The 26,101-nt window shown below is 47.1% G+C and overlaps 1 protein-coding gene and 1 non-coding gene across 2 annotated transcripts in view; one reads left to right on the top strand and one right to left on the bottom strand.

The window, feature by feature from the left end:
* Nucleotides 1-26,101, top strand: part of LOC119396506 (glutamate receptor ionotropic, kainate 2) — a 347,512-nt gene that overhangs the window by 179,857 nt on the left and 141,554 nt on the right. The gene's annotated exons all lie outside the window — the stretch shown is intronic.
* Trnar-ccg (transfer RNA arginine (anticodon CCG)) lies at nucleotides 13,078-13,150 on the bottom strand. Its single transcript has one exon. It is a non-coding gene; the product is annotated as a tRNA-Arg (tRNA).

The raw sequence follows: 26,101 nt of genomic DNA, 5'->3' as shown, positions 1-26,101 counted from the left end.
GTGCACCAGTCTTTGTCTCTAAACAACACCGCAGTATTGTCAAAGTACGGTATACACCCACAATCCTGGCAGTGTTGCCCCAGGTGCCCTTGTCTTCCTTTTGCCACGTTGCCGCTGTGCTCCCTTAAGCGGTTGTTTAGGCATCTTTCCGTCTGCCCGACGTATGTTCTGCCACACGACAGCGGTATCCTGTACACAACACCTTCTGCACATGGGACGAATCTGTTCCTGTGCTGTGTATTGCATTTCTTTTTTTTCCCTTTTTTACAGGTGAAGTCAGGTAGGTCAATTTTTGGGGGGCTGACATAACAACTCTCACGCCCGCATTTTCGCCTATCTTCTTGAGACGGTGTGACGTTGAGTGCAGATATGAAATTACAGCCACCTTCCTTAGATCCCGTTCCTCGTTTTTGTCCGTTTGATCCCCGCTGACACGCCTTCTTCGTCTTGCGCAGAAGCACCTCAGCAACAGCTACGGTCAAGTGCTCTGGGTAACCTGCCGTAGCCAAGCGCTGTATCTGACAGCCAAAGCTTTCACTGATACGGTGCACACAGGACTTCCTGAGTGCATCAAGCAGGCTCATCTGTGCGATTCCCCTTTTTACAAGTTTTGTGTGAGCAGACACGAACGGCAAAAGGGGTTTCCTGCTCCGCGGCTCATAGAACCAGTACAAATGACGGGGGAAAAAAGCAGCTTTAGGTCAAGGAACTTGAGCATGTTATTTTGAGGCATATCGTGTGTGATTTGCAAAGGCTGGAGGGATCTTTCAAATGTCTTTATAATTTCCGCCACCTCATTATGGACATGTTCCAAGGTTGGCTTCAAAGCAACGTGTCACTACGGCCCAGTATTGCACAGTTCCTCTAAAGAGGAATGTGGCATAGATAGATAGATAGATAGATAGATAGATAGATAGATAGATAGATAGATAGATAGATAGATAGATAGATAGATAGATAGATAGATAGATAGATAGATAGATAGATAGATAGATAGATAGATAGATAGATAGATAGATAGATAGATAGATAGATAGATAGATAGATAGATAGATAGATAGATAGATAGATAGATAGATAGATAGATAGATAGATAGATAGATAGATAGATAGATAGATAGATAGATAGATAGATAGATAGATAATGAACCCAGCGTATAGCTCCGTGTGACAGTGATTCCAATAATTTTCTTACTTCTTGTATCCTAAACTGAGCCTGAGTCAAATATGTTCCGTGATTGTTTCTGAGCTCGATATCTGTTGAACTATTTTAAGAAAAGAATTACAACTGGCGTTGTGTAGTGCCCCAGTTGTTTCTTTTTTTGCTTTGCTATTTAAGACAAAGAGTAATAATTAAAAAAAGAGAAACAACAACAACAAAAAAAGCGGCGATAACGACTTTCGGTGTCCCCAAAGGGAAGCAAATCAATGAACTGCGCCGTTACGTCTCGGTCTGCGTTCGCGTCATTAGATGAAAAAAAAAAGGGGAGGGGTGGGGGGGTAGGGGGATTTATGGCGCGTGTACTGCAACATTGCACTCTGATAGTATCAACGCCCAAACGGCTCTGTTTCTCTTTTTTTTCATGTTGAAATTCTCGCATCAGTGGTTGAATCTAGGCTGTGCGAAATTGGGCTGTTTCCTAAGCGAGCTAATAAATGTACACGAATCTCGGACGTGTTAACAGCGCTTCATTTAACAATTCTTTTATGACGTCGCAGTGCGAACTAAACGGCTTGGCATGATGCTTTTACGCTTAGCCGTAGCTATAATAATAATACCCTGTTCGTTTTTCCTAACTATGATATTTGTGGGGCGAGTGCTCGTATCGACACGATCTGCAGACTCGATTTGTGCTGGTGTCATCAAGAAAAGTAAAAAGAAAGGAATATTGCATTTTAATGCAGCAGTGACAGCTAGCGGGAGTACCATTGCATATGAACGAAGATGTCGCATTTGTTGTTCAGTTTTTTATTCCCCTCACTTATTAAACGAACAAAGGAATGACGCAATGACGCGATCAATAACCACGGGCCCCTCCGGAGTCTTTTACGACCTTTGATTTAGCTGATAAGAGTTGCTACGCCTCACTGAGAGCTGCGCCTCCTTCACGTTAACTTTCGTCCCTTCGTCGGCGTCATCAATATCAGCTGGACTTTTTCGGTTTAGGCATGCTGTCTGAACGCTAAGTGATGTTTTTATGTCTAGTTGTCTAAAACATGTGTAAACTGTTCATATCTACTAATTTTTTCGGCCTTGTTTTGATCGTAACAATATTGAATTCTGTGAAAGGCACGGAAGCCGGCCCAGCAACCTCCGTGTACTTTATACAACTCGTATCATTGTAGCTGATCAATACTTACTGGTTTGCTGATTGATAATTACTTATTTTACATTCAAAATATACTTACGCGTCATAAAAGCTGCGCCAGCGTTGCCTTGATGAACTGAAATTTGAGTCAGACGCAAGATATTGCTTACTTCATCAAAACAGTTGATCGAGTGAATCTCCGCCTCGCGTTAAAATTGCACTACACTGTGTCTAAACGCTCCCACAGTCTATGTTCTTTTTCGATTGTTAAGAGTCGTCGTTAGATCGACATTGAAAGCATTGGGCTTCTCCATGCTGCTCCTTGTTTTAACGATCTAACACAGAGAGAACCGTATTAGAGGAACTGACACCTTTAAGACGTGCGCAAATTGCATGTGCGCGTAATTACACCTTTACGATGCTCGTTTACGCAACTTCAACCTTGCGTCAACTTCCCCATGTTCAGCGCTTTCCTCGCTCGACGCACGAGCAAAAACACACACGCTTCTTCTCGTTCTGAAAAAAATATAAATAAAAACAAAAACAAAGCAGAAAACAGCCAAGAAAACATCAAGACGCAGTGTCTACCTTTCCGCGGCCTATACCTGAAAGCGTGCGAACCGTGGCACTCAAGAGGCTGCATTTTGTATGTTTTAGATTAGTTAGTTCATTCGTTTCTTTTGCGGCGCTGGAGGAGCAAATTAGTGGGGCGGTGCAGAGGCGACGAAAATGAAGGGTGTCGCTCGTGCAGGCGCTGAAAACGTCGCCGCCATCCAACATGCCGTAATGTCAATGCCAGCGCTCCCTTCTACAGGCCTTTCATTCTGTTGCACAAAAGAAAATGGGTGCAAGGGATGTTGAGAGGTAGTTTGCCGTAGCTCCGCACATTTTGCTATTCACGGCACGGGGAGATTGGAGAATAAAGCGACGAAGAGAGCCTGCACGTCGAGGTGCGTAATGTTCTCTCCCTGGGGTCAGTGAACTGAGGACGCGCATCTTCGGAGCGGAGGATTTTACGCAGGTTGCCGGAGTACGGAGAAAGTTTACGTTGAGCGCGACATTTGAAATGAAATGCCGAGCTCGAAATTTACATCCGGGAATGAAAGACGCGACGAGATGTGTAGCTTGTGTGGAAGGAGAGCGAGAGAGAGAGAGAGAGAGAGCGAAAGATAGATAGAGAAAAAGAGAGAGAGAGAGAGAAATGGAGGAAGGGAGGGAGAGAGTCGTGCGCATCCTCTCGACTGGGTTAAATGACGTGCACGAGGGCAAACGAAAGAAGCTTACAAATTTATTCCTGCGGTGACAGGGACGCGCAAATTTCCGGAGTACCAGGAGCAAAGAGATGCGAATACGAGCAATAAACTCTGAGAAAGATCAAAAGATGGAGAAAAAGTGAGATAGTGAGAGAGAGAGAGCGGCGAGACAAAGCGGAAGCAGTGCAAGCAGCAACGCGGCCTGCTGCTAAATCTGCTGTAAACAACTCGCGCTAACTAACGCAGCGGACCCCGTCTAATGACGTATACGAAGAGCACCTAGGGTTCGGGACGAGGGAGTGCTCCGCACTTTCCAGTTGTTTAGGTTTTGTGTTTCCCTGTACAGCGAGCGCACGAGAATGCTTCCCAGGAAGCGCTGGAGAACAATAGATGACGAGCTAGACAAAAAAAGGTCGAACAGGACGAAGAAAAAAAAAATTAACCCTATCTAAAGAGAACACGCCGAGGTGGCTTGCGAGCGAGGAAACAACGACAGACACTCTTGCGACGCAGCGGCCTCTGCTAACGCGTCACTCTACAGTGTGCTTGTTTTTCGCTATTTCCCGGAGGACCCGAAAGAAAATATATAGAGCGGAGTGTTGTAGGTGTGTACATGCTGCACCACTACTAAGACCGCTTGGTTCGCTTTGCTTTTGCTCCGTTGACCGAAAAGAAAAATATTGGAGAGACGAAACAGAAAGAGAGGAGATAGAAAGGAAAACCATAGGCGCCTGCTCAGCTGTGCGTAGCGTCATGATCATAGTGAGGAGTAGATGAAATACGGGCGACTACTCAGCGCAAGTGCCGGGTAGGCCGTACGGGTGGGTGGTGCTTAGATGCGCGAGAAGAAAGCGAGAAAGGAGTGATGGTTGATGATTTTTGGTTAAAAGAAAGAAAAAAGAAAGAAACAAAGATTAACGGGAGAGGACGTCTCACGGCCTCGTTTCAAAGGTATAGCTTTAGCCGAATCGCGAGAGCAACAACAACAGCAACAACAAAAGAAGCCTCACGGACATATTTTTCTTTCTAGGACTTTCAGTTATTGTCTACGTTTCTCGCGTTGTAGAACACTGTCTTCATTATTATTTTTTTTTTCGTCCTTATCGCGGCGCTCGCTGCGTGCTTCTCGTAGTTTGCCGTCACAGTCGACGGAGTGCGCGCACGACAACACGCGGCGGGACGCTGGGGTTTGGCCGTTTGTTACGTCATTCACGCTCGAGTTGACCCGCACAAAGAAACAAGCGAGCACTTTCTCTTTCTCTCTCCCTCTTCTCTTCCCTTCGTCTTCTCACTCTGCTACTCGCTTTCATTTTTCCGGCCATCTTCGCTCGTCCCTCTTCAGGGCTTCGTGGACTCCTTATTTTTGTCCTTCGCCTGGCGCCCACTAGAATTTGTCACTTTCCACGTGTAGTTCCTCGTTCCCGCTTTTTGTTTTTTCACGACGATTTCGCTACCGCCTTCATTGACTGGGCCCCGCTGGCAATGTCTGCGCAGCGCTGGCGAATACCAGCTTTTATATTTAGGAGGAGTTCATTTGCTGTTGTAGTTCTCGCACCCTTTTCGTGAGGCAACTCCGCAAATACGTGCGAATTTCGTTGGAACTTGTTTCTACGCTGTTATAGTTGCTCGTTTAGTAATAACAATTGTTGGGGTTTCACGTTCCAATACCGCGACATGATTTTGAGGTACGCCGTTGCGGAGGAATGATAGGCATTGCGAATGAAGTGTCGATATCAATTTCTGCAGAAAATTCGCTTTCTTATCAGCGCACCGAGTTCGTTCGCAAGCTGAAAGTGGGGATAACTTTGCATATTATTCGACTGCTAACGCGAAAGTCGCCGGTTCGATCCCAGCCGCGGTGGTCGCATTTCGGTGGAGACGAAATGCAAGAGGCCCGTGTACCGGGCGTTTTAAGTGGACGTTAAAGAACTCCAGGGGATTTAAACGTCCGGAACCCTCCGCTAGTGCGTGCCTCATAATCATATCGTGGTTTCGGATCTCAAAGCCCCTGTAATTATTAGTTAATTACTTATACAATATTTCACAGTGTGCAGAGCGACTGACTGGAGAACGAAGTGCGTGAAATTTTGCTATATAGAGAGTGCTACACTCTAAGAAAAAAAGGTGTCTCCTTTGCTACACATGTGAGTCTCCCATGTATACGTCCCTTTAGAGAGGCACGCTGACTCTTTTTAGGAAAGTCGTCGGATGTGTGACTCTCTTTAAAAAAAGCACGCTAACTTTCTTTCGGAGAGTCGTGCGTCCCACGACTCTCCTAAAGAGAGTCAACGTGACTCTCTGAAGAGTTATGCATAGGAGAGTCACCCGTGTAGCAAAGAAGAGTCAAAGTACGCCTTTTTTTCTTAGAATGTAGGCTTTGAGAATGAATGCTACGAACTAAAAATAAGCACTGTTCCTGAAGTTGTCCCTTAGTCATGCCTGTGCGCTTTCATAAGGAACGCTGCACAGAATTTCCCCAACGGGTCTCTTTCATCTCTGCAGCGGAAAGAACGTTACGGCATGAGTGAATTTGCGAGGGGCCAAGGTTGGAAGCACGAATGCATATGTCTTTCGGCAGCAGTGAAAGGCGGTGACGACGACCGAGAAAGCGACTTATTTTCGCGAATTTACGTGCTTCCTTCGTCCATTCTGAAAAATAGCGCATGGCCGGCGATGCATCTCTTTGTGAGAAACGATTGCATTGGGGGAGTGAGTGTCTTTTATACCGTTTAATTGTTTTGCCACCCGCAAGGGAAAGAAGGAAGACGCGCACAGAGGACCAAGAATGGTTCTGGCTGAGTGCCCGCAACTATGCAGTTCGTCTTTTTTTACCCTTCTCGGTAGTTTTTCACATATCACTAGGAAGGATAGAACAGGCATACACTTTCTTCTCACAGATGAAAAAGAAAAGCAATAGAGCCAACACGAAATAAACATTAAAGAAAGAACTCCTGGGGAAGTGACCTACAAGCAGGTTACAACCTAACAGTGAATATAAGTTACCAACGCGATGGTTCGAGTTAGTTGCTACTCCATACTCAATAACAGTGAGCGCAACAACATTTAAACAAGAGACACGGACGAGCGCGGTCGAGCGCTCGTCCGCGTTCGTTGCTGTGTCGTGTTTAAACGCTTTTGCGTTTATTATAATTGAGGAAATATAACCTCCACCCACAAGAAAATCGGTGCGCCTTTTTTTCACCTCTGCAAGAAAGTTGTAGCAGGTAGTTTTCATTAAATGCGAGTGCTTTCGTCACTGACAAGCTACAGCGCTTCTCTTACAGTGCAAATTAATTGTATATTTCCAGCCAGTACTGATGGTTAACTATTTACTAGCGAAGCAGCGACCACCTTACTGCAATAAATACTTAAAAAGAACCTTTGCAAGTTTACCCAACACTCCTTTTTGTTTTCCATTAATTCGTACGTGAACTTCGCGCATTTTCGTTTTGTTATTGTGACTGTTTTTTTCCATCGTTCCATTTTTTTAGATTGTCAGTGTTTGTGTTCTCCGCTTACCAGCGGTTCTTTTGTACTTACGCTGTTTTTCCCTGGAATAAATCTTTTCGTAGCCTTCCTCTCACCGGGCTGGTATCGAGCTAACAAGTCTAACTCCCACTGACCTGTTTCTTTTTTTACTTTTCCCATACGTTTTCTTTCTTTCTTATCCGTGTTTACGTACGTGACTTCCTCGACGTTGTTGGTTTGTTGCATCGCGCACGATAGCCCAGTTCTGCACTTCCCCTTCTCACTCTTTCATGGTGGGCTCGCGTCCTCCAGCAAGGCGGTAGCAAACAATAGTGACACGTATAGCTCTCGGGCCTTTCTCGCTGGAGTGCAGAAACCGTGGTACGAGAGCCAATCTCCCCCGGGATCGGTCTCTGGCGAAGAGATTACGTCGGCTTTGGCTCGGGCTTGTGGCATGAGGAATGACGCCCGAGGAAAAAAAAATCCTCCCCGCATCTTCTTACTCTTCGTTTTTCAAACGCCTAAGCTATCGTCCTCACTTTCACCCCTTTTCCGATAGTTAAAGGAAAAGAAAATCGCCTCCTTTCTCGAGATCATCCTCACCATCTTGCTCTTGCTCGTCTCTACCCTCTTCGGTGGAGGGTTCTTTGCAGGCAGCCACTGGTGATGGAGGCTGTTGTCTTCGTTGTGCTTCCGTGTTCTTTTCCAACTTCGCTTCGCGGCTGTGTCACTTTTGTTGGTTATTCTGGCGTGTTCAAGTTGCGATCATTGGGAAAGAACTCAGCGTAGAGCGAAGAATCGCGGCAAGCAGGAGAGCAGCCAGGCATTTTTTTTTTCGAGGGGGTAGAGGGGGGGGGGGGCTTTGTGTATTTTCGTGCGTGTGCTTGTATGCGTGCGTTTATATATACACGCATTTCGATGGGGGAGGGGATGTTGCACCACCACCCCTGGCTACGCTAATGGTGGCGAGTCACGCGGAGAGTTGTGGGTTTTGAGTCTCTAAGAAAGACGGCTGCCCGAAAGTCGACAGAACGAAAACCCGGTCGCTCAAAGGTCCTTGAAAAGCTCAGGCGCGGATTTACTCTATGTGTACGGCTTACGGCCGAGCTAGCTTGCTTTGTGGGAAGAAGCCACTGGGCGGCGTGTAGCAGGTTCTTTATTTTGATGCCGCATCATTACCGAAGACATGCAGAGACTTATTTTCTGCTTTTCTAGGAGAATGTCTCAGAATGAGCAGTGTGTCGAAATAAAAGGAAAGAGAGAGAGAGAGACAGAGAAAGTTTGAGGCGTATTCGTTAGGCTTCTGTACAGCCAGATTTATTGCAAACAAATCGCCATGTCTGAGGCGGTCGCTTCGAGCACGTCTTTCAAGGATATTCAGAAAACACGTTGAGTATTCTTCTAATAACAATATCTGGGGTTCCACGGGCCAAAATAACGACATGATTATGAGGCACAACGCAGTGGAGGGCTCCAGAAATTTCGAGCGTCTGGCATTCCTTTAAGACCACCGATATCGCACAGTACACGGGCCTCTAGCATTTCGCCTCCATCGAAATGTGACCGCCGCGGCCGGGATCGAACCCGCGACATTGTGGTCAGCAGCCAAAGCACCGTAACCACTGTACCACCGCAGCGGATTCGCGTATTCTCTTTCTTTTTTCTTTTTGGCATGCGCATTGGTTTCTTGTGCCAAATGTTTGCGGTGACCAGTATTTTTTGTCTCTTCAATTTTGGCTAATTGCGTGAAATCTTGCATGAATCCCGATTTGTTCTCGGTCCTTTTTTGTTCTGTTTTTTTTTTCTCTTTTCTGCGGACGTCAAAATGATATTGTGTTTGTTTAAGCTGAAGGAGATGCTTTAGCAGAACAGAGGTACGCGTCATTTGTAATTTCTTGACAGTCAATAACCAAAAAATTGAGATTCGGTGCAGATGTTGATCTTGCCGTTACTTAATGACACTCTAATACTTCCATCGCGGTAACTTCGGTGCGTCTCGCAATAATTGAGGAATAGGCGAGCAACGGCTCACTCCATACCTATATTGGGCTATCAGCCGAAGACTTATACGTTGCGAAAAGTATTGACATATAAAAGGAAGAAAATTTCAGACGCTAAAAGTTGCAGCGTTGTGTGCGGCTGGCTACACCTAACTTCTGCGAAACGTTAACTTCCAAACGGACTCGCCGCTACCTTAACTACTGCCGCCTCGGTCTCAGCCCTTACTGCTTCATCATTTATGTATTAGATAGAACTTGCTGTGCTGAAACTTCGTTGAAAGCCGATTTTCCGGGGCTTGCGCGGCGTCCACATACACGATTCTTCCGCCAACTTTATTTCTGCAGAGGTGGAGAAAATGACGCGGATTACTTACCCCTGATGGGCCGCCGCACTCCAGGACTGTAATACTCTGCTTTTTCCGACGAATGCATTGCTCTAGAAAGAAAAAAAAAAGAAAAAAAAGAAGTCAAAGTCGCCTATTTCTGGCCACACTAGGTTTCAGGAGTCTTCTTCGTGTTTTTATTACAAAGGTAATCATCGTCAGCGCCCGACATTACGAAAAAAAAAAAAAGTAGAAGAGTGAGTATGAGAGGTAATGCGTATCTACTAATCCTATATTCCGCGGAAAGAAATAGAAAGAAAACGAAACGCGGGCGCGTGTTCACGTTTTTATTGCCAACATCAAGATTTTAGCTGCGCGCCGCATCTGTACAGCTCAGCAGTCGTAAGTACAGCGAGCGCACTTTGAACGCGACGTGAGGTAATCGTAAAATCGACGTCGGGTGAATCGTCTTCTACGCGTATATAAGTTTTTTTTTTGTATTTTCTCATATCGGGTAATTCCGCTGTAATTTCTCAAACGTACAAACGACGTATGAGCGTAAACAACTACACCGTCAAAAAACGGAAACAGGTAAGAAAGAACGAAAGAGAAAGAAGCAATGATACGGCTGTTACAGAAAAAAATGAGGAATGCGAGCAAGCACGATTTCTTGCCGGAGATATCTGGCGAGGTATGGCTTCCTCGGCCTCCGCAAAAAAAAAAAAAGAGAAAAAAAGGCACCTCAAGCATGAAGTCGAGCGTCTCGGAACAAGAACCCTGGTGGGGAGAGGAGGTAACGGAGGAAAGAGAGAGAGTATCAGCGCGAGTGAGAGAAGGTGATTCATATCGGCCAGTTGCTTGATTTACGAGCCTTCCAAGGCGGTACGACTCGGGGGCCACTTCTTATTACAGAAGTCGGGAGGCTGGGCTCCTGTCTTGCGGAAGGAAGCTAGAGGCCTTCGCGAAGCGTACGCCGTACCGACGCTTGGCGCCGGTATTACCTCGGCGATTGTAATGGTGCTAGTAGTTGTGCACGCACCTTCGCCTCAGCTTTCCACCGATCCCCTCCTCGGCTACGTCTCTTGCCTCTGTCTCAACCTCGTCCTCGTTCTCCCTCCTGTTCGTGCCAGGCCCTTCCCACTCTCCTCTCGCGTTTCCTTCGCGGCCATTTCTCATGCCTTACGCGTTACAGAACCTTCGCTTTCTACGGCACCCGCTGACACTCCGCCTCTGCCGGCTTCTCCGTGCTATGAGCTTGTGTTCAGAGTGGTGTGTACGAGAAGTCAGCGCGAACTCGCATTGTCTGGACTTCCTTCGTCCTTCTTTATTTTTTTGTCGTCTTCATTCCATTCTCCCCGCCTATCTCAATAAGTTGTAGCGTCTCCGTTTTTAGAACTGTCTCTCTTTTGTTGATCTTTCGGCATACCCTTTCTTTTTCCCATCCCGCACTATCTTTGTGCTGTCTCTCACGAGAGGAAATTTATGTCGCTCAGAGTCAAAAAACGAGAAGCCGATACGCCGAGCGTACGTGTGTAGCCGTACTGTGCCGTGTTTTCTCTTCCGGCTTTGCAACTCGACCTGATAATAACGAACTGGGACTACTAGACCAAACGGTGCTTTATGTTTTGAACGGGTTTCTCCCCTAGCGTTCACTCACGTGCGCTAGTTGCTAGTTTTATTATTTTTTTTCGAGTGTCAATTTTAATTTACGCTTCTTCTACTCGGCCTTCGTGTTATTTTCAGAGACACCAGCTACGCCGAAGCAGCAGCATGGATTGTTCTCGTTCCTTTAAGGAAGAGAAACAAGACTCGGTTCTATGCGACTTATTACGCGATGCACCTGTACGGCAGTAATCTCAGTTTGCTTAATTTTCTTCAACCGCACCATGCGCCTCTGCGGTCTTGTTTTCATTGCGTCGTTTACTTTGTTTCGCGTCTAGATAGCCTTACCTTCCTCCCACGTATACAAACACAGGCGCACACGAGCGAGCACGCTGGGAGAGAACTCGGAAATACGTAGAAACAAGCCTTCACTGTTCGCGATACACGGCACAGTTGCCAGCGCTATCTTTCCGGCCAGTGCCTGATTTCGAGCCTTGGGCGCACCAGCTAAGTACAAAGTGGCAACGGTTTTGTTTTGATGCGCTAAGAAAGGAAAAACTGTACAGGAAACAAAAAAAAAAACGATCAGAGAGCGTACAAGTAAAGAAATTCAACAAGCGCGGAACGGAAGAACGTATAATGAACAAAGGGAAGAAGCGACGTCCGATGTTTCTTTCCGTCGAGAAAGCAAAGTTTGCAGCCTCTCTGCTGTTCTTTGCAGCGGGTATCTCTACGGAGTGAATCGTTTTCTAAGTACTCGATGTGGATCGCGGGTTTGTACGTGGGTGTCTTCATTGGGCTCGTAGCTTGTGTGCGGAGCGTGTTCATCGAAGTTTCATCTCCCGAAGATGAACAAACGTTTCTTTTATTCTTTATTCGTTGTTTCGATGTCTCAAATTTTTATTTATTTAGTGCGTTCCTTAATGACGCTCGCGTGTACACAAGGCTCTACATCTTGTGTTCTTTCAAGTTGCGGCCACGGACACTTCTAATAAAATATCAAATTAATAAACACATAAACTAACATAGAATGACCAATAACCTCGGGCTATACCTTAGGCTACAGCTGACTATTTGTAGCCTCATTATTAGAATCGCGTTATCAGGATCGGGTTTATACTGTGATCTGCAATGTCTGTTAGAAATTATCGCCCAAAATTACTGGTTCTCGGCTGATTAGGCAACTATGTCTGGTTGTCTCGAGCTTTTCCTTGCACTCGGCAATTAGTTCGCAGAATAACCAAACTTCTATTTTGCGATCGTATGTTTACAGCCGTTTCAGAGTGTATAAATGCCCTACACGGTGGTTTAGCGGTTATGGTGCTCGACTGCTGACCCGAAGGTCGCGGGATCGAATCTCACCCGCGGCGGCCGCATATTGATGGAGGCGAAATGCTAGAAGCCTGCGTACTTAGATTTAGGTGCTCGTTAAAAAACGCCAGATGGTCGAAATTTCCAGAACCCTCCACTACTGCGTCCCTCATAGTCATATCGGGGTTTTGGGACGTAAAACTCCAACAGTTATTATTATCAGAGTGTAAGTGAAAGGTAAAATATATTTGCTAGCACGTTGACAAACTCGCGCCGCCACTACTGGCAAGATCGAGTACTCAGACGCTTGGGCGTAAATATATGAGTTTGTGCCGCAATATTGAACGCATACGTTAACATACAGTATTTTATTAAATATTTGCGAGTGGGTAATAATTAGGGCTGCTTATTGTTTGTATTTTGTGCGCAATAGTTCAGTATCATAAAGAGTAAGCCACACGAGGATCAAGAATGAATCTAACGTACAAGCGGGTACAGTAAAGTTGCGCTGATACGGGCTGCATTTAAATGTAATGTTACTGACAGTCATGTACCACCTCGCGGTATTGCTAGCACAATTGCGCGTATTGGGTGTTTTTTGTTTGTTTGTTTTTTTTTGTACACTATCCACGGTCATCCTGTACGCCTTGTGATGGGAGCCTGAATCCCCGACAAGTGAACAGAGTTTCACTTTTCGTTCGAGCCTCCCGCATTTTTATTGGGTATGTCAAAACAAATGGAATAATATGAGATAAAATCGAATTTAATAAATAAAAACGAATCAGGCGAAAAAAATAAAAAAGAAAGCCACCGCCCCTGGTGGGACTCGAACCCACAATCTTCGGTTCCGGAGACCGACGCCGTATCCGTTAGGCCACAGGAGCTCTGATTGGAATCGCTACAGCAAACAACGCCAGCCCTGCGTTTTAAAATAGAAACTTCGAAACCTTCTGGACACGTATTTTTCTTTTTTTTATATGAAACATTCGGGTTTTACGGCGCGGCTCGTAAAACTAGTCCACTGCACCAGGTTCGCAATAGGCGTTCGCTGCGAACGCCGCGCATAAATAAGCAGATCCGAAACCGCAGTTTCACTTGTGCTGCAAGTGGCGCGGCTGGAAACGGCGGAAGAGTGTATTTTTTTTTTTTTTGAGGAAGACATCTAGACCACGGGGTAGAAAAAATGCTAAAAAGAGTGCGGTTTCCATTCACTGGACGCCGTGAAGCAAGACTTATGCGAATCCAGGCTTCGCTTTTCTTTTCTTCTTCCTCTTCTTTGTTTACCTTTAGCGCGAAACTACGAAATAGACAGTGCATGAAAGAAAGAAGATGAGGGCAAACAAGTGAAACAGTGGCAACGACATGCACCAACCATAATGTTTTTCTCTCATAACTATTCGGGAAACACAGACAGAAAAAAAGAAGGAAAATTGAAACTTGGTATTCTAGTGCTAAGTTCTTGATGCCTCTATGGTATTTTACTTTCTTAGGCGCATTTGTGCCATAAACCTCCTTGATTACTAGATACATTAGCGTTCTTAAATCCATGACCTCCGAGATTGGCTCCAGCAATGTGCCGGCGCGTTGCCGGAGCTGATCGCGGAGGCCACGTCATATCCTTCAGGACTTGCAATTGGAACGCTGCCGTCTCCCCCTCTGCTGTTGTGTCACGTCTAGCTATGGCCAATGAATTCCTGATAACAGATATCACAGGACACTGCTAGAACTCATACGCAACAGATGCCTTGCGGCATTCGTAAATTACGGACGCGCGCACCAGGCGCGATGTCTAGAGATATTTGCTTATTGTGTTGGCGTCTGCAAAGCACTAACCAGAGGGCACTACGTAGCTCACATTGGTACTCACTGGTAGGGCGCCTTGATGCGTGCGTTCGCTCACACATCGAGGCACCCTACTCACTGGACGGCCCAGTGTCACGGGCATTCGCCACTGGGGGCACGAAGAAAATAGGCAGTTTTAGAATGGCGTACGCAAAGATAGCGTTCGTTGCGGTCGTCCGCCATTTCGGTCACTTAATGGTGGCCCACAAGAGGATAGCGTATCACGCATGCGCAGTGGCGACAAACGCTAACGCAAAGCTTCGCGTACGCTATTCTAAAATTCCCTAATGAGACAGGCGCAGGTGTCTCCCTCTAGTTCGGCCATGGTCCGCCCTTTCATGGCGGGGCAGAGGCACGCGTCGCGATCACATCTTGTACGGTCACGGCTCTATTTTGCTTGTTCTGTCCGCTATAGGCTGTGTGTTAAGGTGTCGCCGTCGTAGGGTGCCATTGATGCCAGCGTCCCTTCGTACGACGGCAGGCGGCGTCGGCATCGAAGCACCATATTCTGTCGCTTTGGAAAGCTCCACCGCATGGTTGGTTGCTATTAGCATCGTGCAACGGAGTCTTCCACGCGCGACAGCCACGCCAGAAGCGCAGCGTAGCGGGCGGAAGAAGCAACATAATACCGCAGCAACGGCACTTTGCCGGAGTTGATGGCGGAGGCCACGGCACCATCGTGGCCTCCGCGATTAGCTTCGACAACGCGCCGTTGCTTTACCGGAGCTAATCGCGGAGGCCACTGTACCGTCTCCCGATTACAGGCGAACGCGACGCGCGTCTGCAGCCTCTATTTTTTTAAATATATAGTCCGTTAATGTTAGAACGCACTATGGCCGAAAGCGGTCGGTCTGGAGGTCTGGAGCACGCGTCTCACTTTTTGAGACGCGCGTTCCACACCGACAGTGGACTAAAGTAGACGGGGGACGCGCGAACATCTCATTAGGCAGATTTAGTTGAGCGTCCGCAACAACTTTACGGACGCAGCCTGCTATAAAAAATGGCTGGCAGGCAGCGTCGACAGAGCTGCTGTAGACACCCAACTAAATCTGTCTACTTTCTCCAAGCCCCTTGGAGGGCAATATCGGCGAGACTCGGTCGTTAAATTAGAGCTCCGCAGTGCCCTCTTGTACATAAACGGCACCTTACACCAGAGCACGCCTGTCTCGCACCCAGGCTGCTGGCGAGCCGAGCGGATACTCTCGCACACAGACGCCGGGCTGACCGGGGCTGCCAAGGCGCGCGCGGGCTGCACCAAGTAAACAGGGCAAGCTGCAGTTCTGAGGCTTTAAAGTGCGAAAAAGTATCCGTTCACGCCGCTTCAGCGTATAAGAGCTCGTTTGGGCACTACTGCGTCGTCTTTGGATGCCAAAAGAAGCTGCGCAACAAGAGGATATTAGCGTTGTCTGCGACGATTACGACGCGCCACGGAAATAGTGCTGGTGCGGTGTTTTCAGCTTCGCCGCGAGCGGATAACTGTGATTCAAGCAAAAAAACTAGGAGCCGAGTGAAAATGCGCTAGTAAGTACACTAACAGCGTGTATTCTGCAGTGTGATGCCCACCTATTTCATTTTGCGAACGTAATTTGCGTGACACGCAGCTGGGTTGAAGGCAGGCGTGAGCTTTGTGTGGGGGTGCACTTCATACCTTTGAGCGTTTCCTTTGACGAAAATCTAGTGCAAGGTAGTGCTTTCAAGCACAAGCAATCAGCATGCTTTGCCACTTTCAACGTAGTATTAAGCTTTAGTGCTTTTAATGGCATCCACGCCTTCGAGATTTCGTCTTCAAAAGGTAATAAATGGCACGGTGCTCCTCAACAGCTGGCCAGAATTTCGTGCTTTCATTTCAGTGTTTGATGTCCTCAAATTTATTTGGACACGAGGCATCCATCTCCACATAATACATATATTGGCACGTAAGTAAACAGTACTCACGCCAGTGTCCTTTACGTCGCAGGCGTAGCTAACCGGCGTAACTAAGACTATCACAGTTTCGCTTGTAAAGCACCATCGTTACAAGAAGAAAATAGCGCGGGTAGCTTCCAAAAGGGATCGCTGAACGATACTTCAGGTTATACTCTCTGATAGCACGCTTTTGTGAGCAAGACGCATTATTGTAAGAGCGCCCGTGAAACAAAAATTACGTTCCGCGAAACTACCCCTAAAGCGTACTCTAATTATTACGCGATGCATGCTGAAATGATGAGCTCTCACAAAACTTTGTGCACAACTTGTAATATGGGGCAACAAAACATCGTTTCACTCTTTCGCGAGCTGCACTGCAATTACGATTCACGCGTACTACAGCGAGAACGTTTTTTTTTACAAATGTAACAGCGTACGTATCTGACGAGGTTGCTTCCGCAGCCCACTCAGCACGTACTGTATACATTGTGGACTTGCATGAGCAAGATGTTCTTTATGTTCCAATAAAATCAGCGAAAATGTCCAGGCTAGCAAAGACGCGAAACACGCTCTCCGACGGGCTGAGTTTCTGAAGTTCCACGTTTGCTCTGTGTAGCGTCTGCTGGCGTGGCAGCCCGCGCATGTTGTTTCGTCGCGTGTGCGATAGATGGCGCGACGCGCGATGCAAAAATGGCGATGCGCATGGAATTCGCTGTGTTCTGGTCTATAGCAGTAGCACAGACGGTAAAGTTGCGTACAAACCAGCTGTGGTATGTCTCTGTCGCCATGCGTTGAGCCGCCTAGAGCGATGGTACAGTTTCCGTGGGAAAGTTCGTACAAGTGGACGAGGAAAAGTTCTTCGGTAACTGTTACGTTATCTCGCATGACCGAAATGGATGCGCTGATGACGGTCGACAATACGTGAATGATGCGCTCGAAGCTGTTGCAGTTTTACTGCATTGATTTCAGGACGAATCTACATTTAATAAGCTCATGGGTGGGGCGAACGTTACGGTCGCCGAATATTCCACAGTACACAGTGGCAACTAGGAAGTGTGCTGAAAGAAAGGGAAGAAAGAAACTTTATCTGAGAAAAAAACCAGGTAGTGATAGCCGGGCCCTTGGTACGGGAATCCACTGGCACAGGCGACTCGCTGGCCTCAGTCCGGGAGGGACAATGGCTCTCATTTTCTTCGTCTGCAAGCTATGCCTCCCACTGTGTGTTTAACACGAGTGGTTGCGTTATTATGTGGGAACTCTAAGTAAGGAAGAAGTTCGGGGGAAGACGCAAGCTTGAAGATATGAAAAAATAATTGAACAGAGGGCTCCGCCGTACCCAGCATTTCGGCAAGCACATTTGTCTTTGTCCAAGCAACAACTGCCTTGACATAGGCAGTTGTTGCTTGGAGGTGGTGTCACTGGAGCCAATGTTAAAACATTGGCGCCAGCGAAAACTCCTGTTCAGGAATATTTTGTATGTATGACCTAGTAATATGTGAATGGTGAAAGATTGGCATGATTTACAGGAGGCCATGGCCAGGGGTTTTTCCGAGAGAGAGAGAAACAAAAGTTCGCGAAAGACCGACGAGGTCAAGTCGAGCCGATGCGGGTCATCATGACCAACCGAATATCAAATCTCACGAAAATGCGCATTTGTGTACAGGAGCGATGGCCTTCTTCGTATCATTACAGACCTGCTTGTTTTCCCCTCGCTTTCCATTTCAAAGAAGTCCAAAACCGCATATGCGAGCCCCAGTTGGGAAACGTTCCGGCCCAAGAAAGGCGTCTTAGAGTTCGCGCGGGAACACCAAAGCCAAGCTGGCTCCGTACCGACTGCATACGACGAAGCAGCGGAGCGGTTGGCTCGTTTACTATTGAGCGTGGCTGGGAATTGCCCCATAAAGGGCAACCGCGAACAGCTGCCCTGGCACCGGAGAATCGATTCCTAAGACAATGGTTGGTGCCCCTTCTGACGCCCCCCCTCCGTTTTCTTCGACTCTCGCCCCCCCCCCCCCCCCCTGGCTACCACACAGGCACATAGATACACCGATCGCTGCCTTTTTTCTTTCTTTTTCGAGGAACATCGTTTTCAGCTGCCGCCTCGACGAAGTATATTGGGGTCGCGGTCCTCATCTCAAGCGAAGCGAGCGAATAATAATAATAATAACAAAAAAAAAAACGCGAAGCCACAACGCAAGCTTTGTAGAAATAAACTGTAGTAACGTGAAAAGAGAATTGAACGCTCGCTATTGTTCATATCGAACGGCCGTCATCATCCTGTCACTGCGGGGACCCGTCTTTCAAGGAAGGAATGAGGAGACTGAAAGAAAAAAGAAGGAAAAAAAAGGAGAAGGAAGCGGAGATGATCAGCGCTTTGAGTCATCGTCAAATATTCCGAACCCCAATGATGGGCTGATGCGCCGCTCCTCTTTGCCCCCGTTCCCGCCTGCATGCGAAGAAGAAGCAGTCCCGACTAAAGAAGAAGCGACGTTTCCTCTGGCGCCGACTCCCTTGATATGTCTGTTTTTTTTTTTCTTTTGTACAGTGCTTTCATTAGGCTCCTTAGCAGATAATGAACAAAAAGGGACCTTATGGTGACGAGTGCATTGTGTAGCTTCACGCGGATCCCGCGGGGAGAGAAATGGGAACTGTGGTTCCTCAAAAAACACCCGGAAAGGATTGAACGGGTTTGTTACTGCGAATGCTTCAGTTAAGACGCCGTGGTTACATTCTCACTTTTGCTCTCGTGGTGGAATGTTAAGGTTTAACGAGATATTTGTGGCGCAAACTGAGAATTAAGGAAAAAATTCACTAATCGTCAATTATCAAAATGTGCAAGATATTAGACAGTTATAGTTTAGCGGGCTTAGCGGAATAGCGGGATCGAAATGCGCATGCGCAGTACGCTAAACGACCCGTAGCGTTTACCGTACGCACGCTATTTTTCAGATTTAGCGTTACCGTGTTTGCGTGGTGAACAATGGCTTCGCTTGCCTTGAGGTAGCTTCGACGCCCGAGTATTACGGTTAACTTAGCGTAGTGTTTGAGATCGCCTTCCATTTCGAACGCCCCTAGGCCTAACTAGGAGATAGGTGTAAACAAATCTGCAAGATAAAAATTTTCGCTTTTGTGCGTGGTTTATATTAATTTGCATTTATTGTTACTAAAAAAAAGTAGTAATATTGCTGTGTGCAGGGATACAGGCGAGCATTCTCAGTTTTCTTTCTTTTCAGTTTTCTTACCGCATTCACCCTCCGCTAGACGGCGCCACCGTCACAGCTTGGGCACGTAAACGCTATCCCGCTAAACTAAAACGCGCTGTCCCCAACCAACGTTTGCGGCACGGTAACGCTATTCCCTTAACCCCCGCTATCACGCTAACGCTAAACTATAAATGTCTATTATCATTCTTGCCGCCCACCCTTCGTGGCTTCGCACTCGCAGCATTTCATTGCCGAGAACAAGAATACACAATTCAGTTTTAATTTTGTTCGCTTTATTTAACCGAAGAACTCACGACTACTTCAAGGTTACCCTGACGAAGGCAGAATAAATAAAGCTCCAGCGTATGTAAGTTTCTGCCTTAGTTAACGAAGCTGACGCACTCGCAATTAGTTTCTCACTATCAATTACGGAATCTTTCATAGATTAGCTGCAGTTCTTGCATGTAAAACTCCATATCCCAGCTCAGTTCATTTTGTCTGGGAGCGCTCAACGATTTCCGTTTTAATTCTAGTTAGCGTTAAGTTCGTCCAATTGAAAAATAATGTTTATGAAGTTGTGCGAAGCGTACCGTATTTATGCATATAATTCCTGCATCTTTAGCATGTTTGGTAGGGCACGAAGATGACGAAGACAAAGTAAAAGAGAAGGAACACGGGCGAGCGCTGACTCGCAACTGAAAAAAAAAAGAAAAAAAACGAGGAACACACGAAGGTAAGAGCAAAAACGTATCAACATCGCGCAGAAGTGATAAAAAGGTTGAAAAAAAAAGATTTCGCATCACCTAACGGCACATGTGCTGAGAGATAGGCAAACTCCTTGTCCTTAATAGACAACGATGCTTGACTTACGCTTTTTGCTCTTACCTTCATGTTTTCTTTAAACAATTTTTTTTTCAGTTGCGAGTTAGCGCTCGTATGTGTTCCTTTTGTTTTATCTCGTCTTCATCGTTTTCGCGCTGTACCAAACATGCTGCCTTACCAACTAGCCCAACTTTTAATAAAAATTGCTGCGTTTTAGGTGCGCAGCACTTTAGGGGCTCGGCTTGACGGCGTCTAATGTCGTCGCTGTGTGTCATGTAGTCACGGTTCATCATGAAACGGGCATGCGCCACGAAAAGTGGGTAAATCTCACTACTCGCCACTGGTCCAATAAAAATGCAGAAGGCAACAGTTAGCCCAACAAATAGCAGACGACGTTAGTGGAGCTGAAACACCCTGCCCTACATGCCGTAGGGAACTGAAACCGGGCATGTAGGCAAGAGGAAGAAGAAGTAAAAAAAGAAAGAAGAAGAAAATGAAGAAGAAGAAGAAGCACCACCTTAGGGTAAGCTGCATTCGGATGCAGTTTTCCGACGACGTTAGAGGAACGGAAGCACCTTTCCCTACATTCGCTGTTTCAGGCTTGACACCACTAAAGCCACGTCAAAGAAATCTCTCTCAAAACACTATGTTTCGCCGCTCCCCAGGTTTCCCTGAACACCCTTCGCTACATGCTTCGCCCCTCCCCATTTTTGTTAAATAAGCTTGGCTACTGTTTGATACTTTTGTCCGATACTGTCTAGTTTTGGCTACCAAGGTAATTCAGGGCGATCAGAATCAGTTAGAACGGTAAGGGTGATGCAGGTTTCTCTCGCATTCGACGATAAATCTTCGTTAATTTTTAGGGGCGAAGCTCCTTAAAGCGGCACCCGTTCGTCCCCGTCGTAGGGCGTAACCAGTCTTAACGCTAGTACCATATCTTGACCTCCAAGTTGGTGCCGGTGGGAGATTTCTCCTGTGCGTTGTTGAACAATAAAAAATTCGCAGCGTGCGCGTTAACTAAAAGCCGACTTCTTCTGTCTCTCATTCCCCATTAGCAGCCATTGGCATGTTCCAGTAGGAAACGTCAGTAGAAGTAGAAGTGTAAGTGTTAGCTAAAAGCCGACTTCTTCTGTCTCTCATTCCCCATTAGCAGCCATTGTTTACCTCCAGGGTAGTGCCTGGTGAGATTTCTCCTGTGCGTGATTAAACAATAAAAATTCACAGCGTACATGTAAAATTAAAATGAGCTGCAAGACGCCATGTCTCTCATCGACCCTTTAGTATAAACCGGCCCGATCTCACGTCGTTGACGATGTACTGGGCGTGAAGCTGCGCGACGCCGCCGCCAAGATCCTGCCGTACGAGAGCTTCGCCCCACTCATCATCATTCACCCCGTGGATATGCTGTGGAATTTTTTTAACGGATCCTTACGTATCCTTAAAAAAAAGAAAGCGTTCAAAACTTGACTCATCAGTACTTTTGGATTCTCCATCGCACTTCACACACACAAACACAAAAAAACTTGTTTAAGCGAATCGCGCGGGAATTAAAGCACCCCCACAGCCGTTAAGCTTCACACCCGCAAGCGTGGAAGTTTATTCCGGACGAACGTCGAGCTTTTATGAAAAAACCGAGCGTCGCTTTAGGGAGGAGCTGCGTTACGGAGACGAGTAAGTTCAGGAGCGTGGAAAGTCGATGCGCATCACGCGACTCGCGACGTTAGGCATAGAGGAGGACCCAGTGTCAGGGAGAGAGAGATAGGGAGAGAGCAAACGAGTGACAGGGAGTTAGTCGCAGGGAGTGCCTCGTCTTCGCTGCGCGCAGCAGTCCTCGATAGTCGCGGCCCGTCGGCGCACTGTAATGACGCGAAAGTGTAGCTGTCTGTCGCGCAGTAATTCCGCGAGCTGCAAATGGGCGACGGCGTCTTTGTCGAGGGGGAAAAAAAAGGAGCTGCGATGGAGCTATACGACACCGCGGAGTCGACGTAGCGCGCTTCGCTTTTGTGGGGCTGAGAACGTAAATTGCGCAGAAACACGCGTTGTTTTTTCACGTGTGCAACGCCGATTAGTGCCAAGCTTCGGATAATATGTGAAGAGCGTGTCGCACTCAGTGGGCCGTTATCATGGTACAGCTTTTGTTTACCTAATCTCAGCTGCGCTTATGGCGACGGCCCGATGTGAGGTGCAGCGTTGACGGCTGGGAATATCCTGCGCCATGAGCGAAAGTACAGGGTTCTAGCCAGACATTTATTTCGAGAGAGAGGGGGAGGGGTCCCAAACCGCTTCTCTTTGTGTATGTTCGTGCTTGTGTTCGTACATGTGCGTGTATATATGTAATCACTAGAAGCACTATAATCCGTAACAAAGATGTAGTGCTGCATGTTGCACTGCGATTATCATTCATGAAGAAAGCGAGGAGTATAAGTTCACGAGAGAATCGCAAGGATTCATCGACGATTAGCCCAATTCAGGAGACGTCATATTTCGTTTACTGATTACGGCCACCCATGGCTTTTTCTTACAACCTTCACGGGACTTCACGGAGGCTTGAAGCTGGAAATTTTTACCAGCGTGGTGGTTCGGGAGCAGCGAGTTCGAAACTTGATGGAACAAATGCAAATGTTTTCTTTGTGGCTTCATTGTTGGTGAAGACACGGACAGGCAAATCTTTGTAAATGTGTACCGTTTGTCACAACGCGATAAGACAAAGGCAATCAGGGAACGCATCCTAGTGCTGCACTTCATCTGGTTTAGTATTTAACCACAAGCAGCCTGTAAAATGCACCCACCGCGGTGGTCTAGTGGTTATGTTGCTTGACTGCTGACCCAAAGGTCGCGGTTTCGATCCCGTCCGCGGTGGTCCATTTCGATACAGACGAACTGCTAAAGGCCCACGTGCTTAGCTTTAGCAGCACGTTACAGAACACCTAGTGCTCGATATATCCGGAGCCCTGCGCTACGGCGCCTTTCATATACATATCGTGGTTTTGGGACGTAAAACCCCAACAATTATTACTATTAGTCTGTAAGTAGCACTCGTTAAAGTTCACTGTTACACGTAGCGCCTCATTTCACTGCCTGCAAGCATTCGTAAACTGGATAAGCCGTTCATCCAAATACACCTCCCATTCCGTGGCTACCGGCATTCACCCAGAATCCCGCCACCGCGGCTCCTGTTTCGGCGACGCACTCGATACCGTCGACAGCGTTGACCGCGCGTGCTCGTACGCACAGCGATGGGCCGTTCTTTGCGGCTTTTCCTTTCTCCCGCGACTCGTGGCCATTATAATAGCCGCTGTCTCGAACGAGGGACAGCCTTGACTACCGCGCGCCGGCATTAGCCGGGGACAATGCGGGATGCCCATTCGCATTCGCGCCTCGCCTCACTAAATTTCACCCTTGTCCAGCCCCCGTCTCCCCTCCTAGAAACCATCGTCCGCCTCCATTGGTCACAGACATGGCATCCTGGGCTAAGCACGAAAAAGGCCAAATGCTCCGCCAACGTTTGCTGAAGCTCGTTTGGACATGGACGGAAAGGAAGGAAGGCGACAATGCGCGCAGTGGCCATAAAGGTACGCGCGAATGTCGGGGAGGACGCCTGAATAGACACTGACTCCTGGCGCACCCGCTAACTGCCAACTGAGTGCTTAAGTAATGAAGAACATGTGCATATCGTTATTTTTTTTTTCTTATTCTAAGGTGAGTAACGGTTCTCTGGTGGCGCATGTGTTGCAGGCGTTATAGTGGTCGTGCAAGTTACGGGACGAGCTCTGTTTGATGAGCAAATTAACGTCGCCTACAGTAAGGTTATTTAAGTTAGGCTTAGGTGAAACTTCCCTACACTGCGATGGGGCAGTTTCCAGTTTGTTGTCATGAAATATGTGACATTTTCACGAGCTGGTGCTCTCCTTCATTACCTTGGTGTTGTGCAGTAGACTCCTTTTATTGTTTCTTTTTGAGTAGCAGCGTGCAGGCATGCTATATTATTTAACATCAACGCCTTTCCTGTCATTAAACATTGTTCATTCTTGATTTTTCCGCTACCTTTTCGTGTAGGATTGTACTAAAAAGATATGACGAGTGCACCTCGACGTGCACACGTGTCCTTCCCACATGACATCGAAGTAAATATACATTGGTAATATGAATGTTAATAGACTCTCGACAAGGTGACGCTAACGGTGTTCGTAAAAATGATGCGAAGTTCAACTGCAGAGAAGAAAAACAGGCAAATGTTCCAAGGCAAACATGTGCAGGAGAGTTCCAGCAGAGCGGGTGGATGTCAGAGTAGAAGATAATCTCAATAAATACAGAACCTTAACCTTAATTGACCCTATGACCTTGTTAAACACCTTACCTAAGATTCGAATGACAAGTCGGCATCATACAAACTAGTTCGGGCGGAAGCCTAGCCTTTCACCTTTGTATAGGTTGCGGTCTACAAGGCTTCTAAGTCATTGCTTCACGTTGAAGAACGCTCTGGCTACGAAGGCTGCGAAGACATAGTGTTCCGTGCATCCGCGTGATCACCGCTCCTCATTATACTTAGATAGTCCGTAACACTTGTTCCCATTGTGGGGTCCTCTTGAGCAATACGCCCAGCACATTCGATCGAGGCACAAAGTAGGGCATGATTTGTTACCAGCTGTGGCAGCGTGGATAAAGGGTCGGTTGGTAAACACAATTCAACTCAGTTTTTTTAAAGCCTTAGACGCCCCATCAAACGCGAAAATTGACCGTTGGCGTCCCGCGTCAGCGTCTAGGGACGTCGGGGACCAGTGCTGCAAAAAATCATCATCACGTGATGACGTCATCATATGACGTCACAGATCGCCAAACTTTTGACATTATCATGACGTAACATCAACTGATGACGTCATTACATGGCATCATCTCTTGGTCAAAGGTGGGCCGATCCCGGAGGCAGTGCAAAACCAGGTGAGGTGCCTCCGATCCTGGAACCAGTGCAAAATCACGTTAGGTGCAGGAAGCTTTGTGAGGGTGGCGGGACAGGATCAATATATCGACTGAGACGTACGGAATAGGTGGCTTTCGCCTTCGAGTCGTCTTAGGTGAATGCAGGAGGGATCCTCTGAGTTTTTCTTATTAGCTGCCGCTTTCTGTAGCCGTTATGACAATGTGGCTTAATATTGGACACGATATAGGGCGCGGTCCTTGTGTGGGTCCGCTCTCTATAAAGGCCTGCCCCTTTTATGGGTCCACTCCTAATATGGTTCCGGTCCTTATACGGGTCCACTCGCCCGCTCCTTATATGGTCCTCTGCATATATGGGTCCCCTACTCTTATAGGTCCTGCTACTTATATGGGTCCACTCCTTGTAGGGGTCCACTCGTTATAGGGGTCCACTCCTGATATGAGTCCACTCCTTATATGGGTCTGCTACTTATATGGGTTCCTTCCTTACATGGGTGCACAGGTCAGCTTCTTGTATGGGTCCACTCCTCATATAGGTCCGCTCCTTATAGGGGCCCATTCATAATTGGTCCACTTCTCCGCTCCTTATATGGATCCACTCATAGGGTGCGCTACTCTTACGGGTTCGCTCCTTATATGGGTCCACTCCGTATATGGGTCCGCTCCTCACATGGATCCACTACTCATATGGGCCCGCTTTTTATATGGGTCCACTCCTTCCACATAATCTCTTCAGAATGAAGAATAACGATTTGACAGGCAGTAGAGAATAAGCTATAATAAAGAGATACAAAGACAGCACCCTTGCTGCGGGCCGGCTAGCGGGCAGGGGAAGAACAAAAGTGGTTAGGTTAGATAGGACCGCAACGCGCAGGTTTGCATATTGAGGAATACGAATAGATCTACAATGCGTCGAATGACCAATGTACAGTTGTATAAAGAAAAAAAAGTAAAGGAGCTCGAAGGATGTGAACATACGTGTTATGCTTCGAAGATTTGGCCGCTGTCTCTTTTCCATATCAGAAAGGAAGCAAAACCCGAAGTAATGCGAATACACAACCGCAGTAAGGCAGCCTCTCTAACTTCTCAGCGAATGAAAAGTCTAGGAATAATGAATGAATAAAAAAG

The sequence above is a fragment of the Rhipicephalus sanguineus genome, chromosome 6, assembly GCF_013339695.2.
Source record: "Rhipicephalus sanguineus isolate Rsan-2018 chromosome 6, BIME_Rsan_1.4, whole genome shotgun sequence".
NCBI lineage: Eukaryota > Metazoa > Arthropoda > Arachnida > Ixodida > Ixodidae > Rhipicephalus > Rhipicephalus sanguineus.
The sequence above is the reverse complement of the archived record's forward strand: the minus strand, read 5'-3'. Positions and strand labels throughout refer to the sequence as shown.